Below are 14,873 nucleotides of genomic sequence, written 5' to 3' on the forward strand. Positions count from 1 at the left end.
TGTTATAAAGTCCCTCATCAATGCATCCTGTACCACAAAACAGTCCCCAGTTTTACATCCCCACTGCTCAATGTAGAGCAGGAAGAAAGTCAAAGAGTGTGGGAAAGTTGATTTAATGAATTAAATACAAAAACAATTTTTTATATAGGTTGTAAAACATAGGTTAGGTTCCCAGCAGTAACCTCTGCATCCTACCTTGATGCTTAAAATATATGATCAACTTTGTGTCATGGTGAGTTCTAGACCATAAAACAACAGACATACTATACTATACTATACTATACTATACTATACTATACTATACTATACTATACTATACGTGTATATAATACTATACTATACTATACGTGTATATATGTTTTTCTTAGAGAAAAATTAAACTTTGTGCTTTTTTTGTGTGTAAAAAATAATAAATTATGTTTATTCTAATCTTGCTAAAGTGATCAAAAAATGTAATTCTGCAAACTAAGTCTTCTCTAAAATGCTGCAAAATTGCGTAACCAAACTATTTGATTTGTAGCATTTTAAAGAAACTAATATTACAGGATTTGCCTTTTTGGCCTCTTAAAGGGATACAAAACCCATTTTTTTTTCTTTCATTATCCAGATAGAGCATGCAATTTTAAGCAGCTTTCTAATTTATTCCTATTATCTATTTTTTTTCGTTCTCTTGCTATCTCTATTTGAAAAAGCAGGAATGCAAGGTTAAGAGCCAGCACCTTGGTAGAGCTTGCTGATTGGTTTGCTACATTTAGTAACCAATCAGCAAGAGCTACCTAGGTGCTGAAATAAAAATGGTCCGGCTCTTAAGTTTACATTCTTGCTTGTTCAAATAAAAATAGCATGACAATGAAGAAAAATTGATAATAGGAGTAAATTAGAAAGTTGCTTAAAATTTCATGCTCTATCTGAATCATGAAAGAAAAAAAATTGGGTATAGTATCCCTTTAAGGGAGCGTGGGAAAAGCACAAATTTTACACAAAAGCTATAGGGGTTTAAAGGGACAGTAAACAAATTAAACAAAAATCGCCACTTTCATACACTTGCACCTTATATGAAACACACCACACTTCTGAAATCTCTAAATGAGGTATTTTTTATTTGAATTAGCCACGCACTGCCTAAGCGGTTCAGTTCCCAACATGCGCGCTCTTGTTTTTCTTGACAAGCCAGTTTAGTAGAGCAGAGAAACCTCACGCTTTGCACATGTTAAAGGGGCATGAAAAACAAAAATGATCAGATAGAGAATGTGAGCCAATAACATGAGGCATTTATGTGCAGCTACCAATCAGCAGCGCCTGAGTCTACCTAGGTATCTTTCAACAAAGGATATAACGAGAACAAAAACTAAACAATAGAAGTAAATTGGAAAGTTGTTTGAAATCACATGCTATATTTGGATCATGAAAGATAAAATTTGAGAAGTGTCTAGCTGCAGACTGGAGCTCCACTCTAGACAGGAAACGTGTGACCTACACTGAAAGCTTTTTTTTTTTTTTAATCAACTTTAATGTAACAAACAACCTAAAGACAATCATTCTGAAAATGAAACATTTTGCAGCTTTCTTGTTCTTCTTAATGTGCACACAGTGGTTACCTTATAAATGACAATCAGCATAAACCACTGTGAGTGCACATTAAGAAGAACAAGAAAGCTGCAAAATGTTTCGTTTTCAGAATGATTGTCTATAGTTTGTTTGTTACATTAAAGTTGATTAAAAAAAAAAAAAGCTTTCAGTGTAGGTCACGTTTCCTGTCTAGAGTCAGTGGAGGTCACATGTTTCCTGTCTAGAGTGGAGCTCCAGTCTGCAGCTAGACTACTTTGTAAAATTTGGGTTTCATGTCCCTTTAAAGGGACACAAAACCCAATTTTTTTTCTTTCATGATTTAGAAAGAGCATGCACTTTTAAACAACTTTCTAATTTACTTCTGTTATCTATTTTGTGTCATCCTCTTGATATCCTTTGCTGAAAAGCATATCTAGATAGGCTCAGTAGCTGCTGATTGGTGGCTGCACATAGATGCCTCATGTGATTGGCTCACCAATATGCACTGCTATTTCTTCAGCAAAGGATATCTAAAGAATGAAGCAAATTAGATAATAGAAGTAAATTGGAATGTTGTTTAAAATTGTATACTCTATCTGAATCATGAAAGAAAATTTTTGGGTTTAGTGTCCCTTTAAGCTTCTCTGGGTTGATAAAGTGGCTCTGTAGAGAAAACAGGTGTGCGCACTTTGTAACGTCTATAGTGCAAGCGGTATGCTTCTGTTGAACCAGATGGGCAGTCAGGGGCTATGTAGAATTCAGCAATGCATGATGGTTTTTATTATTGAAAACACAGATTTCAGAAGTGGGCTTCAAACAGCTCATCAGGGGCAAGTGTGGAAGGAAGGCTTTTAGTTTCATTTTTTACACTTCCTTTAATTAAAAAATAAACACTATAGGCTTTATTTGCACAAGAGATGACTCACACATACAAGAGCCGATAACCATGATTTCACATTAACAGATGCTTGTTGTTACGTCTACCGAGGAATTAAAATGTATCAGCAGATTACACAATCCAATCCCTTTTTTTTTACTGGCAAAGCAGCCAGAGGTTGAATGAGAGGCAAAGCATTGGCATCTTCAGCTTTACTCGCGTTGTTGAGAGTTCAATTACTTCCTACGAACATCGCGGATTATATCTGTTCATTTGCATCTCAATTTTAATGTGCTATCACTTAAAGGGACATTAAAATAGTCATGATTAAGAGTATTATGCCCAAAACGTTGTCCATTTTTCCCATGGACCATTAAAAAAATAAACATCATTAGAACATTCCTTGCAATCCTAAAAGAGCTGTACTTAAAGGGACAGTCAATTCCAGAAAAAAAAACTTTCATAATTTAAATAGGGCATGTAATTTTAAACAACTTTCCAATTTACTTTTATCACCAATTTTTCTTTGTTCTCTTCGTATTCTTAGTTGAAAGCTAAAACTAGGAGGTTCATATGCTAATTTCTTAGACCATGAAGACTGCCTCTAAGCTGAATGCATTTTGACCTCTAGAGGGCATTAGTTCACGTGTTTCATATAGAGAACATTGAGCTCATGCACGTGAAGTTACCCTGGAGTGAGCACTGACTGGCTAAAATGCAAGTCTGTCAAAAGAACTGAAATAAGGGGGCAGTTTGCAGAGGCTTAGATACAAGGTAATCACTGAGGTAAAAAGTATATTAATATAACTGTGTTGGTTATGCAAAACTGGGGAAAGGTTATAAAGGGATTATCTATCTTTTTAAACAACAATAATTCTGGTGTTGACTGTCCCTTTAAACGCCTTTAGGACACCATGGAATATCCTAACGTTTGCATTGTTCTACTCCCTTCTGTGTACAAACACTTATTGATCCGACTGGAGGGACATGACTAGCAACAAAGGCAGTTCCTCAGGAGTCAACCAGCGACGTTTTTTAAGCACATGATCACAGTGACGATTGCGTGATTCCTTTTTTCTTTACTGTTTAAGTGGCCTTATACTCATTAGCACCAATATCTGGTGAACTGCTTTCCTTCTGAATATTGCTTTGATATATAGAAAGAGAGCGAGAAAGAGAGAAAAGAGAGCGAGAAAGAGAGAAAAGAGAGCGAGAAAGAGAGAAAAGAGAGCGAGAAAGAGAGAAAAGAGAGCGAGAAAGAGAGAAAAGAGAGCGAGAAAGAGAGAAAAGAGAGCGAGAAAGAGAGAAAAGAGAGCGAGAAAGAGAGAAAAGAGAGCGAGAAAGAGAGAAAAGAGAGCGAGAAAGAGAGAAAAGAGAGCGAGAAAGAGAGAAAAGAGAGCGAGAAAGAGAGAAAAGAGAGCGAGAAAGAGAGAAAAGAGAGCGAGAAAGAGAGAAAAGAGAGCGAGAAAGAGAGAAAAGAGAGCGAGAAAGAGAGAAAAGAGAGCGAGAAAGAGAGAAAAGAGAGCGAGAAAGAGAGAAAAGAGAGCGAGAAAGAGAGAAAAGAGAGCGAGAAAGAGAGAAAAGAGAGCGAGAAAGAGAGAAAAGAGAGCGAGAAAGAGAGAAAAGAGAGCGAGAAAGAGAGAAAAGAGAGCGAGAAAGAGAGAAAAGAGAGCGAGAAAGAGAGAAAAGAGAGCGAGAAAGAGAGAAAAGAGAGCGAGAAAGAGAGAAAAGAGAGCGAGAAAGAGAGAAAAGAGAGCGAGAAAGAGAGAAAAGAGCGAGAAAGAGAAAAAAAGAGCGAGAAAGAGAAAAAAAGAGCGAGAAAGAGAAAAAAAGAGCGAGAAAGAGAAAAAAAGAGCGAGAAAGAGAAAAAAAGAGCGAGAAAGAGAGAAAAAGAGTGAGAAAGAGAGAAAAGAGAGCGAGAAAGAGAGAAAAGAGAGCGAGAAAGAGAGAAAAGAGAGCGAGAAAGAGAGAAAAGAGAGCGAGAAAGAGAGAAAAGAGAGCGATAAAGAGAGAAAAGAGAGCGAGAAAGAGAGAAAAGAGAGCGAGAAAGAGAGAAAAGAGAGCGAGAAAGAGAGAAAAGAGAGCGAGAAAGAGAGAAAAGAGCGAGAAAGAGAGAAAAGAGCGAGAAAGAGAGAAAAGCGCGAGAAAGAGAGAAAAGAGAGCGAGAGAGAAAAGAGAGCAAGAGAAAAGAGAGCGAGAGAAAAGAGAGCGAGAGAGAGCGAGAGAAAAGAGAGCGAGAGAGAGCGAGAAAGAGAGAAAAGAGAGCGAGAAAGAGAGAAAAGAGAGCGAGAAAGAGAGAAAAGAGAGCGAGAAAGAGAGAAAAGAGAGCGAGAAAGAGAGAAAAGAGAGCGAGAAAGAGAGAAAAGAGAGCGAGAAAGAGAGAAAAGAGAGCGAGAAAGAGAGAAAAGAGAGCGAGATAGAGAGAAAAGAGAGCGAGAAAGAGAGAAAAGAGAGCGAGAAAGAGAGAAAAGAGCGAGAAAGAGAGAAAAGAGAGCGAGAGAGAGAGAGAATAGAGCGAGAAAGAGAGAAAAGAGAGCGAGAGAGAAAAGAGAGCGAGAGCGAAAAGAGCGAGAGAGAAAAGAGAGCGAGAGAAAAGAGAGCGAAAAGAGAGAGAGAAAAGAGAGCGAGAAAGAGAGAAAAGAGAGCGAGAAAGAGAGAAAAGAGAGCGAGAAAGAGAGAAAAGAGAGCGAGAAAGAGAGAAAAGAGAGCGAGAAAGAGAGAAAAGAGCGAGAAAGAGAGAAAAGAGAGCGAGAAAGAGAGAAAAGAGAGCGAGAGCGAAAAGAGAGCGAGAGAGAAAAGAGAGCGAGAGAAAAGAGAGCGAGAGCGAAAAGAGAGGGAGAGAGAAAAGAGAGCGAGAGAAAAGAGAGCGAGAGAGAGCGAAAAGAGAGAGAGAAAAGAGCCAGAGAGAGAGAAAAGAGAGCGAGAAAGAGAAAAGAGAGCGAGAAAGAGAGAAAAGAGAGCGAGAAAGAGAGAAAAGAGAGCGAGAAAGAGAGAAAAGAGAGCGAGAAAGAGAGAAAAGAGAGCGAGAAAGAGAGAAAAGAGAGCGAGAAAGAGAGAAAAGAGAGCGAGAAAGAGAGAAAAGAGCGAGAAAGAGAGAAAAGAGAGCGAGAAAGAGAGAAAAGAGAGCGAGAAAGAGAGAAAAGAGAGCGAGAAAGAGAGAAAAGAGAGCGAGAAAGAGAGAAAAGAGAGCGAGAAAGAGAGAAAAGAGAGCGAGAAAGAGAGAAAAGAGAGCGAGAAAGAGAGAAAAGAGAGCGAGAAAGAGAGAAAAGAGAGCGAGAAAGAGAGAAAAGAGAGCGAGAAAGAGAGAAAAGAGAGCGAGAAAGAGAGAAAAGAGAGCGAGAAAGAGAGAAAAGAGAGCGAGAAAGAGAGAAAAGAGAGCGAGAAAGAGAGAAAAGAGAGCGAGAAAGAGAGAAAAGAGAGCGAGAAAGAGAGAAAAGAGAGCGAGAAAGAGAGAAAAGAGAGCGAGAAAGAGAGAAAAGAGAGCGAGAAAGAGAGAAAAGAGAGCGAGAAAGAGAGAAAAGAGAGCGAGAAAGAGAGAAAAGAGAGCGAGAAAGAGAGAAAAGAGAGCGAGAAAGAGAGAAAAGAGAGCGAGAAAGAGAGAAAAGAGAGCGAGAAAGAGAGAAAAGAGAGCGAGAAAGAGAGAAAAGAGAGCGAGAAAGAGAGAAAAGAGAGCGAGAAAGAGAGAAAAGAGAGCGAGAAAGAGAGAAAAGAGAGCGAGAAAGAGAGAAAAGAGAGCGAGAAAGAGAGAAAAGAGAGCGAGAAAGAGAGAAAAGAGAGCGAGAAAGAGAGAAAAGAGAGCGAGAAAGAGAGAAAAGAGAGCGAGAAAGAGAGAAAAGAGAGCGAGAAAGAGAGAAAAGAGAGCGAGAAAGAGAGAAAAGAGAGCGAGAAAGAGAGAAAAGAGAGCGAGAAAGAGAGAAAAGAGAGCGAGAAAGAGAGAAAAGAGAGCGAGAAAGAGAGAAAAGAGAGCGAGAAAGAGAGAAAAGAGAGCGAGAAAGAGAGAAAAGAGAGCGAGAAAGAGAGAAAAGAGAGCGAGAAAGAGAGAAAAGAGAGCGAGAAAGAGAGAAAAGAGAGCGAGAAAGAGAGAAAAGAGAGCGAGAAAGAGAGAAAAGAGAGCGAGAAAGAGAGAAAAGAGAGCGAGAAAGAGAGAAAAGAGAGCGAGAAAGAGAGAAAAGAGAGCGAGAAAGAGAGAAAAGAGAGCGAGAAAGAGAGAAAAGAGCGAGAAAGAGAGAAAAGAGAGCGAGAAAGAGAAAAAAAGAGCGAGAAAGAGAAAAAAAGAGCGAGAAAGAGAGAAAAGAGCGAGAAAGAGAGAAAAGACTGAGAAAGAGAGAAAAGAGAGCGAGAAAGAGAGAAAAGAGAGCGAGAAAGAGAGAAAAGAGAGCGAGAAAGAGAGAAGAGAGAGCGAGAAAGAGAGAAAAGAGAGCGAGAAAGAGAGAAAAGAGAGCGAGAAAGAGAGAAAAGAGAGCGAGAAAGAGAGAAAAGAGCGAGAAAGAGAGAAAAGAGAGCGAGAGAGAGAGAGAAAAGAGCGAGAAAGAGAGAAAAGAGAGCGAGAGAGAAAAGAGAGCGAGAGCGAAAAGAGCGAGAGAGAAAAGAGAGCGAGAGAAAAGAGAGCGAAAAGAGAGAGAGAAAAGAGAGCGAGAAAGAGAGAAAAGAGAGCGAGAAAGAGAGAAAAGAGAGCGAGAAAGAGAGAAAAGAGAGCGAGAAAGAGAGAAAAGAGAGCGAGAAAGAGAGAAAAGAGAGCGAGAAAGAGAGAAAAGAGCGAGAAAGAGAGAAAAGAGAGCGAGAGAGAGAGAGAAAAGAGCGAGAAAGAGAGAAAAGAGAGCGAGAGAGAAAAGAGAGCGAGAGCGAAAAGAGCGAGAGAGAAAAGAGAGCGAGAGAAAAGAGAGCGAAAAGAGAGAGAGAAAAGAGAGCGAGAAAGAGAGAAAAGAGAGCGAGAAAGAGAGAAAAGAGAGCGAGAAAGAGAGAAAAGAGAGCGAGAAAGAGAGAAAAGAGAGCGAGAAAGAGAGAAAAGAGCGAGAAAGAGAGAAAAGAGAGAGAGAAAGAGAGAAAAGAGAGCGAGAGCGAAAAGAGAGAGAGAGAGAAAAGAGAGCGAGAGAAAAGAGAGCGAGAGCGAAAAGAGAGGGAGAGAGAAAAGAGAGCGAGAGAAAAGAGAGCGAGAGAGAGCGAAAAGAGAGAGAGAAAAGAGCCAGAGAGAGAGAAAAGAGAGCGAGAGAAGAGAAAAGAGAGCGAGAAAGAGAGAAAAGAGAGCGAGAAAGAGAGAAAAGAGAGCGAGAAAGAGAGAAAAGAGAGAGAGAAAGAGAGAAAAGAGAGCGAGAAAGAGAGAAAAGAGAGCGAGAAAGAGAGAAAAGAGAGCGAGAAAGAGAGAAAAGAGCGAGAAAGAGAGAAAAGAGAGCGAGAAAGAGAGAAAAGAGAGCGAGAAAGAGAGAAAAGAGAGCGAGAAAGAGAGAAAAGAGAGCGAGAAAGAGAGAAAAGAGAGCGAGAAAGAGAGAAAAGAGAGCGAGAAAGAGAGAAAAGAGAGCGAGAAAGAGAGAAAAGAGAGCGAGAAAGAGAGAAAAGAGAGCGAGAAAGAGAGAAAAGAGAGCGAGAAAGAGAGAAAAGAGAGCGAGAAAGAGAGAAAAGAGAGCGAGAAAGAGAGAAAAGAGAGCGAGAAAGAGAGAAAAGAGAGCGAGAAAGAGAGAAAAGAGAGCGAGAAAGAGAGAAAAGAGAGCGAGAAAGAGAGAAAAGAGAGCGAGAAAGAGAGAAAAGAGAGCGAGAAAGAGAGAAAAGAGAGCGAGAAAGAGAGAAAAGAGAGCGAGAAAGAGAGAAAAGAGAGCGAGAAAGAGAGAAAAGAGAGCGAGAAAGAGAGAAAAGAGAGCGAGAAAGAGAGAAAAGAGAGCGAGAAAGAGAGAAAAGAGAGCGAGAAAGAGAGAAAAGAGAGCGAGAAAGAGAGAAAAGAGAGCGAGAAAGAGAGAAAAGAGAGCGAGAAAGAGAGAAAAGAGAGCGAGAAAGAGAGAAAAGAGAGCGAGAAAGAGAGAAAAGAGAGCGAGAAAGAGAGAAAAGAGAGCGAGAAAGAGAGAAAAGAGAGCGAGAAAGAGAGAAAAGAGAGCGAGAAAGAGAGAAAAGAGAGCGAGAAAGAGAGAAAAGAGAGCGAGAAAGAGAGAAAAGAGAGCGAGAAAGAGAGAAAAGAGAGCGAGAAAGAGAGAAAAGAGAGCGAGAAAGAGAGAAAAGAGAGCGAGAAAGAGAGAAAAGAGAGCGAGAAAGAGAGAAAAGAGAGCGAGAAAGAGAGAAAAGAGAGCGAGAAAGAGAGAAAAGAGAGCGAGAAAGAGAGAAAAGAGAGCGAGAAAGAGAGAAAAGAGAGCGAGAAAGAGAGAAAAGAGAGCGAGAAAGAGAGAAAAGAGAGCGAGAAAGAGAGAAAAGAGAGCGAGAAAGAGAGAAAAGAGAGCGAGAAAGAGAGAAAAGAGAGCGAGAAAGAGAGAAAAGAGCGAGAAAGAGAAAAAAAGAGCGAGAAAGAGAAAAAAAGAGCGAGAAAGAGAAAAAAAAGAGCGAGAAAGAGAGAAAAGAGCGAGAAAGAGAGAAAAGAGTGAGAAAGAGAGAAAAGAGAGCGAGAAAGAGAGAAAAGAGAGCGAGAAAGAGAGAAAAGAGAGCGAGAAAGAGAGAAAAGAGAGCGAGAAAGAGAGAAAAGAGAGCGAGAAAGAGAGAAAAGAGAGCGAGAAAGAGAGAAAAGAGAGCGAGAAAGAGAGAAAAGAGAGCGAGAAAGAGAGAAAAGAGAGCGAGAAAGAGAGAAAAGAGAGCGAGAAAGAGAGAAAAGAGCGAGAAAGAGAGAAAAGCGAGCGAGAGCGAAAAGAGAGCGAGAGCGAAAAGAGAGCGAGAGAGAAAAGAGAGCGAGAGAAAAGAGAGCGAGAGAAAAGAGAGCGAGAGAGAAAAGAGAGCGAGAGAAAAGAGAGAGAGAAAAGAGAGCGAGAGAAAAGAGAGAGAGAAAAGAGAGCGAAAAGAGAGAGAGAAAAGAGAGCGAGAAAGAGAGAAAAGAGAGCGAGAAAGAGAGAAAAGAGAGCGAGAAAGAGAGAAAAGAGAGCGAGAAAGAGAGAAAAGAGAGCGAGAAAGAGAGAAAAGAGAGCGAGAAAGAGAGAAAAGAGAGCGAGAAAGAGAGAAAAGAGAGCGAGAAAGAGAGAAAAGAGAGCGAGAAAGAGAGAAAAGAGAGCGAGAAAGAGAGAAAAGAGAGCGAGAAAGAGAGAAAAGAGAGCGAGAAAGAGAGAAAAGAGAGCGAGAAAGAGAGAAAAGAGAGCGAGAAAGAGAGAAAAGAGAGCGAGAAAGAGAGAAAAGAGAGCGAGAAAGAGAGAAAAGAGAGCGAGAAAGAGAGAAAAGAGAGCGAGAAAGAGAGAAAAGAGAGCGAGAAAGAGAGAAAAGAGAGCGAGAAAGAGAGAAAAGAGAGCGAGAAAGAGAGAAAAGAGAGCGAGAAAGAGAGAAAAGAGAGCGAGAAAGAGAGAAAAGAGAGCGAGAAAGAGAGAAAAGAGAGCGAGAAAGAGAGAAAAGAGAGCGAGAAAGAGAGAAAAGAGAGCGAGAAAGAGAGAAAAGAGAGCGAGAAAGAGAGAAAAGAGAGCGAGAAAGAGAGAAAAGAGAGCGAGAAAGAGAGAAAAGAGAGCGAGAAAGAGAGAAAAGAGAGCGAGAAAGAGAGAAAAGAGAGCGAGAAAGAGAGAAAAGAGAGCGAGAAAGAGAGAAAAGAGAGCGAGAAAGAGAGAAAAGAGAGCGAGAAAGAGAGAAAAGAGAGCGAGAAAGAGAGAAAAGAGAGCGAGAAAGAGAGAAAAGAGAGCGAGAAAGAGAGAAAAGAGAGCGAGAAAGAGAGAAAAGAGAGCGAGAAAGAGAGAAAAGAGAGCGAGAAAGAGAGAAAAGAGAGCGAGAAAGAGAGAAAAGAGAGCGAGAAAGAGAGAAAAGAGAGCGAGAAAGAGAGAAAAGAGAGCGAGAAAGAGAGAAAAGAGAGCGAGAAAGAGAGAAAAGAGAGCGAGAAAGAGAGAAAAGAGAGCGAGAAAGAGAGAAAAGAGAGCGAGAAAGAGAGAAAAGAGAGCGAGAAAGAGAGAAAAGAGAGCGAGAAAGAGAGAAAAGAGAGCGAGAAAGAGAGAAAAGAGAGCGAGAAAGAGAGAAAAGAGAGCGAGAAAGAGAGAAAAGAGAGCGAGAAAGAGAGAAAAGAGAGCGAGAAAGAGAGAAAAGAGAGCGAGAAAGAGAGAAAAGAGCGAGAAAGAGAAAAAAAGAGCGAGAAAGAGAAAAAAAGAGCGAGAAAGAGAAAAAAAGAGCGAGAAAGAGAGAAAAGAGCGAGAAAGAGAGAAAAGAGTGAGAAAGAGAGAAAAGAGAGCGAGAAAGAGAGAAAAGAGAGCGAGAAAGAGAGAAAAGAGAGCGAGAAAGAGAGAAAAGAGAGCGAGAAAGAGAGAAAAGAGAGCGAGAAAGAGAGAAAAGAGAGCGAGAAAGAGAGAAAAGAGAGTGAGAAAGAGAGAAAAGAGAGCGAGAAAGAGAGAAAAGAGAGCGAGAAAGAGAGAAAAGAGAGCGAGAAAGAGAGAAAAGAGAGCGAGAAAGAGAGAAAAGAGCGAGAAAGAGAAAAGCGAGCGAGAAAGAGAGAAAAGAGCGAGAAAGAGAAAAGCGAGCGAGAGAGAAAAGAGAGCGAGAGAGAAAAGAGAGCAAGAGAAAAGAGAGCGAGAGAAAAGAGAGCGAGAGAGAGCGAGAAAGAGAGAAAAGAGAGCGAGAAAGAGAGAAAAGAGAGCGAGAAAGAGAGAAAAGAGAGCGAGAAAGAGAGAAAAGAGAGCGAGAAAGAGAGAAAAGAGAGCGAGAAAGAGAGAAAAGAGAGCGAGAAAGAGAGAAAAGAGAGCGAGAAAGAGAGAAAAGAGAGCGAGAAAGAGAGAAAAGAGAGCGAGAAAGAGAGAAAAGAGAGCGAGAAAGAGAGAAAAGAGCGAGAAAGAGAGAAAAGAGAGCGAGAGAGAAAAGAGAGCGAGAGCGAAAAGAGCGAGAGAGAAAAGAGAGCGAGAGAAAAGAGAGCGAAAAGAGAGAGAGAAAAGAGAGCCAGAGAGAGAGAAAAGAGAGCCAGAGAGATAGAAAAGAGAGCGAGAAAGAGAGAATAGAGAGCGAGAAAGAGAGAAAAGAGAGCGATAAAGAGATAAAAGAGCGAGAAAGAGAGAAAAGAGAGCGAGAAAGAGAGAAAAGAGAGCGAGAAAGAGAGAAAAGAGAGCGAGAGCGAAAAGAGAGCGAGAGAGAAAAGAGAGCGAGAGAAAAGAGAGCGAGAGCGAAAAGAGAGGGAGAGAGAAAAGAGAGCGAGAGAAAAGAGAGCGAGAGAGAGCGAAAAGAGAGAGAGAAAAGAGACAGAGAGAGAGAAAAGAGAGCGAGAAAGAGAAAAGAGAGCGAGAAAGAGAGAAAAGAGAGAGAGAAAGAGAGAAAAGAGAGCGAGAAAGAGAGAAAAGAGAGCGAGAAAGAGAGAAAAGAGAGCGAGAAAGAGAGAAAAGAGAGCGAGAAAGAGAGAAAAGAGAGCGAGAAAGAGAGAAAAGAGCGAGAAAGAGAGAAAAGAGAGCGAGAAAGAGAGAAAAGAGAGCGAGAAAGAGAGAAAAGAGAGCGAGAAAGAGAGAAAAGAGAGCGAGAAAGAGAGAAAAGAGAGCGAGAAAGAGAGAAAAGAGAGCGAGAAAGAGAGAAAAGAGAGCGAGAAAGAGAGAAAAGAGAGCGAGAAAGAGAGAAAAGAGAGCGAGAAAGAGAGAAAAGAGAGCGAGAAAGAGAGAAAAGAGAGCGAGAAAGAGAGAAAAGAGAGCGAGAAAGAGAGAAAAGAGAGCGAGAAAGAGAGAAAAGAGAGCGAGAAAGAGAGAAAAGAGAGCGAGAAAGAGAGAAAAGAGCGAGAAAGAGAGAAAAGCGAGCGAGAGCGAAAAGAGAGCGAGAGCGAAAAGAGAGCGAGAGAGAAAAGAGAGCGAGAGAAAAGAGAGCGAGAGAAAAGAGAGCGAGAGCGAAAAGAGAGCGAGAGAGAAAAGAGAGCGAGAGAAAAGAGAGCGAGAGAAAAGAGAGCGAGAGAAAAGAGAGCGAGAGCGAAAAGAGAGGGAGAGAGAAAAGAGAGCGAGAGAAAAGAGAGCGAGAGAGAGCGAAAAGAGAGAGAGAAAAGAGCCAGAGAGAGAGAAAAGAGAGCGAGAAAGAGAGAAAAGAGAGCGAGAAAGAGAGAAAAGAGAGCGAGAAAGAGAGAAAAGAGAGCGAGAAAGAGAGAAAAGAGAGCGAGAAAGAGAGAAAAGAGAGCGAGAAAGAGAGAAAAGAGAGCGAGAAAGAGAGAAAAGAGAGCGAGAAAGAGAGAAAAGAGAGCGAGAAAGAGAGAAAAGAGAGCGAGAAAGAGAGAAAAGAGAGCGAGAAAGAGAGAAAAGAGCGAGAAAGAGAGAAAAGCGAGCGAGAGCGAAAAGAGAGCGAGAGAGAAAAGAGAGCGAGAGAGAAAAGAGAGCGAGAGAAAAGAGAGCGAGAGAAAAGAGAGCGAGAGAGAAAAGAGAGCGAGAGAAAAGAGAGCGAGAGAGAGCGAAAAGAGAGAGAGAAAAGAGAGCGAAAAGAGAGAGAGAAAAGAGAGCGAGAAAGAGAGAAAAGAGAGCGAGAAAGAGAGAAAAGAGAGCGAGAAAGAGAGAAAAGAGAGCGAGAAAGAGAGAAAAGAGAGCGAGAAAGAGAGAAAAGAGAGCGAGAAAGAGAGAAAAGAGAGCGAGAAAGAGAGAAAAGAGAGCGAGAAAGAGAGAAAAGAGAGCGAGAAAGAGAGAAAAGAGAGCGAGAAAGAGAGAAAAGAGAGCGAGAAAGAGAGAAAAGAGAGCGAGAAAGAGAGAAAAGAGAGCGAGAAAGAGAGAAAAGAGAGCGAGAGAGAAAAGAGAGCGAGAAAGAGAGAAAAGAGAGCGAGAAAGAGAGAAAAGAGAGCGAGAAAGAGAGAAAAGAGAGCGAGAAAGAGAGAAAAGAGAGCGAGAAAGAGAGAAAAGAGAGCGAAAAAGAGAGAAAAGAGAGCGAGAAAGAGAGAAAAGAGAGCGAGAAAGAGAGAAAAGAGAGCGAGAAAGAGAGAAAAGAGAGCGAGAAAGAGAGAAAAGAGAGCGAGAAAGAGAGAAAAGAGAGCGAGAAAGAGAGAAAAGAGCGAGAAAGAGAGAAAAGCGAGCGAGAGCGAAAAGAGAGCGAGAGCGAAAAGAGAGCGAGAGAGAAAAGAGAGCGAGAGAAAAGAGAGCGAGAGAAAAGAGAGCGAGAGCGAAAAGAGAGGGAGAGAGAAAAGAGAGCGAGAGAAAAGAGAGCGAGAGAGAGCGAAAAGAGAGAGAGAAAAGAGCCAGAGAGAGAGAAAAGAGAGCGAGAAAGAGAGAAAAGAGAGCGAGAAAGAGAGAAAAGAGAGCGAGAAAGAGAGAAAAGAGAGCGAGAAAGAGAGAAAAGAGAGCGAGAAAGAGAGAAAAGAGAGCGAGAAAGAGAGAAAAGAGCGAGAAAGAGAGAAAAGAGAGCGAGAGAGAAAAGAGAGCGAGAGCGAAAAGAGCGAGAGAGAAAAGAGAGCGAGAGAAAAGAGAGCGAAAAGAGAGAGAGAAAAGAGAGCCAGAGAGAGAGAAAAGAGAGCCAGAGAGAGAGAAAAGAGAGCGAGAAAGAGAGAAAAGAGAGCGAGAAAGAGAGAAAAGAGAGCGAGAAAGAGAGAAAAGAGCGAGAAAGAGAGAAAAGAGAGCGAGAAAGAGAGAAAAGAGAGCGAGAAAGAGAGAAAAGAGAGCGAGAGCGAAAAGAGAGCGAGAGAGAAAAGAGAGCGAGAGAAAAGAGAGCGAGAGCGAAAAGAGAGGGAGAGAGAAAAGAGAGCGAGAGAAAAGAGAGCGAGAGAGAGCGAAAAGAGAGAGAGAAAAGAGCCAGAGAGAGAGAAAAGAGAGCGAGAAAGAGAAAAGAGAGCGAGAAAGAGAGAAAAGAGAGCGAGAAAGAGAGAAAAGAGAGCGAGAAAGAGAGAAAAGAGAGCGAGAAAGAGAGAAAAGAGAGCGAGAAAGAGAGAAAAGAGAGCGAGAAAGAGAGAAAAGAGAGCGAGAAAGAGAGAAAAGAGCGAGAAAGAGAGAAAAGAGAGCGAGAAAGAGAGAAAAGAGAGCGAGAAAGAGAGAAAAGAGAGCGAGAAAGAGAGAAAAGAGAGCGAGAAAGAGAGAAAAGAGAGCGAGAAAGAGAGAAAAGAGAGCGAGAAAGAGAGAAAAGAGAGCGAGAAAGAGAGAAAAGAGAGCGAGAAAGAGAGAAAAGAGAGCGAGAAAGAGAGAAAAGAGAGCGAGAAAGAGAGAAAAGAGAGCGAGAAAGAGAGAAAAGAGAGCGAGAAAGAGAGAAAAGAGAGCGAGAAAGAGAGAAAAGAGAGCGAGAAAGAGAGAAAAGAGAGCGAGAAAGAGAGAAAAGAGCGAGAAAGAGAGAAAAGCGAGCGAGAGCGAAAAGAGAGCGAGAGCGAAAAGAGAGCGAGAGAGAAAAGAGAGCGAGAGAAAAGAGAGCGAGAGAAAAGAGAGCGAGAGAGAAAAGAGAG

General features: G+C 41.5%; 1 protein-coding gene across 6 annotated transcripts in view; it reads right to left on the reverse strand.

Annotated features, from left to right (window-relative positions):
- Positions 1-14,873, reverse strand: part of KCNAB2 (potassium voltage-gated channel subfamily A regulatory beta subunit 2) — a 676,769-nt gene that overhangs the window by 174,621 nt on the left and 487,275 nt on the right. The window lies entirely within an intron of this gene.

This window comes from Bombina bombina, chromosome 8 (assembly GCF_027579735.1).
Source record: "Bombina bombina isolate aBomBom1 chromosome 8, aBomBom1.pri, whole genome shotgun sequence".
Lineage (NCBI taxonomy): Eukaryota > Metazoa > Chordata > Amphibia > Anura > Bombinatoridae > Bombina > Bombina bombina.